General features: G+C 41.6%; 1 pseudogene across 1 annotated transcript in view; it reads right to left on the bottom strand.

The window, feature by feature from the left end:
• The window catches only part of LOC101860763, a 15,822-nt pseudogene that overhangs the window by 5,343 nt on the left and 7,494 nt on the right, over positions 1-2,985 (bottom strand). The window contains exons 2-5 of the transcript XR_220835.3: positions 2,716-2,824; positions 1,720-1,862; positions 879-1,136; positions 803-830 (exon numbers count right to left, since the gene is read on the bottom strand). The product of XR_220835.3 is annotated as a tubulin beta-4B chain-like (transcript). The remainder of the gene's footprint in view (positions 1-802; positions 831-878; positions 1,137-1,719; positions 1,863-2,715; positions 2,825-2,985) is intronic.

Genomic DNA, 2,985 nt, shown 5'->3' with positions numbered 1-2,985 from the left:
GAGAGAGAGAGAGAGAGAGAGAGAGAGAGAGAGAGCGATAATGGGAAAGAGGAGACGGCAAATGGAGGGAAAACTAGTCCAAGGATTCAATACTATGTTTACATTGGCTTGTTCCGTACTTTCAATGTTTTTAGTAGTCTCGGACTTGAAGAACAGAAGAAGCAATACACAACTAATTTGCAAATTCGACGATATATCTTTTGCAAATAGATTATTTGTTAATAAGAGTTTTACGGCACTTAACCCACAATTAGGTCATATAAATACCGAAGACTGGGGGTGTTACAAGAGAGTTACTAATACAAAAAAATAGAAGGAGGAGAGATAAGGAAGACAGATGTTTGACAAGAAAGAAAGAACAAACCACACCCGAGCACCCACCAATTACCCACTACTCACTTCAAATATATAGATAAATGGTGGAACGTAAGTGAAGAGCTAACGGGGAAAACAGGCATAGTAACAGACTGGAAATTATGAGGGTGCCAATTTTAAAAGCTTGCGGACTCATAACTTTATAATTGTTTGACTGGTGGTTAATTGTTCGGTTTGTTGAATGGGAATTCAAGCAATAATCAACCAACAGTTGAACAGAAATACAATTATGAGTCAACAAGCGTTCAAACTTGATACCCTCACGATTTTCAGTTCGTGAATATACCCGTTTGCCCCTGTGCTCTTCAAGGGAAAACTAGCGAACAGATATGCTGACAGAACAACAGAGTGACAGGCTAATAATATACTGACAAGTGAGACAAACAGAATGACAGTCTCATCATCCAGTGCCAGATCTGCGACAGACATCGGCGATCATGGTTTTCTATTCATTCCTTAGCTCGGATGCTCTCAAAAAAGCTACGTCTAATATACTGACTGACAGACAAACAAAGCGACAAACAAACAGGCACATTCGGACGACTTACCTTGGGGGATGGCACGACGGAGAAGGTGTTCATGATCCTGTCGGGGTATTCCTCACGGATCTTGGAGATGAGCAGGGTTCCCATGCCAGAGCCGGTGCCGCCACCCAGAGAGTGGGTCAGCTGGAAGCCCTGGAGACAGTCACAGGACTCAGCCTCCTTCCTCACCACGTCGAGGACAGAGTCGACCAGCTCGGCGCCTTCTGTGTAGTGGCCCTGTAGGGAGAACACATTGGTGGTGTGGTTGTTTTGGGATGGGTCTTTTACTATACTCTAGTTGGTAGTGGAGGTAGGGTGAAGAAGAAGAGTATGACAGAAAAAGAGATAGATAGATAGATAGATAGATGGATAGATAGATGGATAGATAGATGGATAGATAGATAGATGGACAGATAGATAGATAGATGGATGGATAGATAGATAGATGGATAGATAGATAGATAGAGGCAGTGAGACAGACAGACAGACAAACAGACAGACAGACAGACAGACAGACAGACAGACAGACAGACAGACAGACAGACAAAAACGTGGGTTGGAGAGAGACAAAAAAGATAGATAGATAGATAGATAGATAGATAAACAGATAGATAGATAGATAGATAGAGACAGAGATATAGAGATACAAATTGACAGAGGCAGCGAGACGGAGTATATTTACGTCAAGTTATGTGTTTCACAAACTTAAACCTCCGACATGTTCAGATAAAGAAAAACAAGCCGACAGTGAACGGAAAAAAAGAATGTATAATAACGGGTATAATGAAACACAAAATTACATAATGAGTTCTCCACTGACCTTGGCCCAGTTGTTTCCAGCTCCAGACTGTCCGAACACGAAGTTGTCGGGTCTGAAGATCTGGCCGAAGGGTCCGGAGCGGACACTGTCCATGGTTCCGGGCTCCAGATCCACCAGGATGGCGCGGGGCACGTATTTGCCGCCTGAAAGGATTTAAATGTTTTAGCTAGAGTTTTAGGATACTTGCAACGCAATTAGGTCATACAAGTGCCAAAGATTAGAGGATGTTAAAAGAAAATAACAAACACAAATAAAGAGGAGGAAAGATAAGGATGACAGCTATTTAATGAGAAACAAGAAGCAAATAACACCGGAGCACCCGCCAACCACACACGTTCATTTAGAAGGCTATCTGCTTTGACCATGCCTATCAGGGCCAAGCCCTGCGAGATAAAATCACTATTCCTGGGCAACTGCAGAAGAGCAGTATTATGTAGTGGTGGCTTATTCAAGAGATTGAATCAGTTTGCTCATTTCATCTGACTTCTGCCAATGGTGATAATCTAATAACAAAGAAGGTGAACCAAACAACTACGTATGAAAGCCAGTTCATAAGACATCTGGCCAGTTACGACACAGACATTTCCCAACAAAACTAAAAAATCTATGTATCTTAAAGAAAACGTTAATCAATTTTCTTTTGAGAGCTGTGCTCCTATTTTTTCCCTGCAGCGCGTGTGTAGCTATTTCATTGAGGAGATTACATCTTTCTGGTGTGTTTCTTACGTGTACGTGATAGTGCGGAAAGGAAACGCGGCTATATAACGCAACTTAAAAAATTTTAAAAACTAATAACAGCTTATCCCAGGACCGAAATGACAATGGATACATACTTGCAACAGGTAACATCGATAGAATATTTAGACGTTACCTTTTTACTATTTTTTTTAAAATAGAAAAAAAAATAATGGCACTGAGCAAATTTCAAAAATAGGGCGGGGGTGTGCGGAAATGTCAGGGGTATTTGTTTCAAAATGTGGAGTTTACGATTCTAACCTGTGGCCTCATTGTAGTAGACGTTGATCCTCTCGAGCTGGAGGTCGCTGTCTCCGTGGTAGGTGCCGGTGGGGTCAATGCCGTGCTCGTCTGAGATCACCTCCCAGAACTGTAGGAGAAGAGACGATGCGATAGTAAGATACATGGCAGAAAGAAAAACAATGGTATTTTTTTTTGGGGGGGGTATAGACAGATAGATAGATAGATAGATAGATAGGTGGATAGATAGGTAGGTGGATAGATAGATAGATAGATAGATAGATAGATAGA

Source organism: Aplysia californica, unplaced genomic scaffold (assembly GCF_000002075.1).
Source record: "Aplysia californica isolate F4 #8 unplaced genomic scaffold, AplCal3.0 scaffold00500, whole genome shotgun sequence".
In the NCBI taxonomy this organism is placed as follows: Eukaryota; Metazoa; Mollusca; class Gastropoda; order Aplysiida; family Aplysiidae; genus Aplysia; species Aplysia californica.
This window is presented reverse-complemented; position numbering and strand designations above follow the sequence as displayed.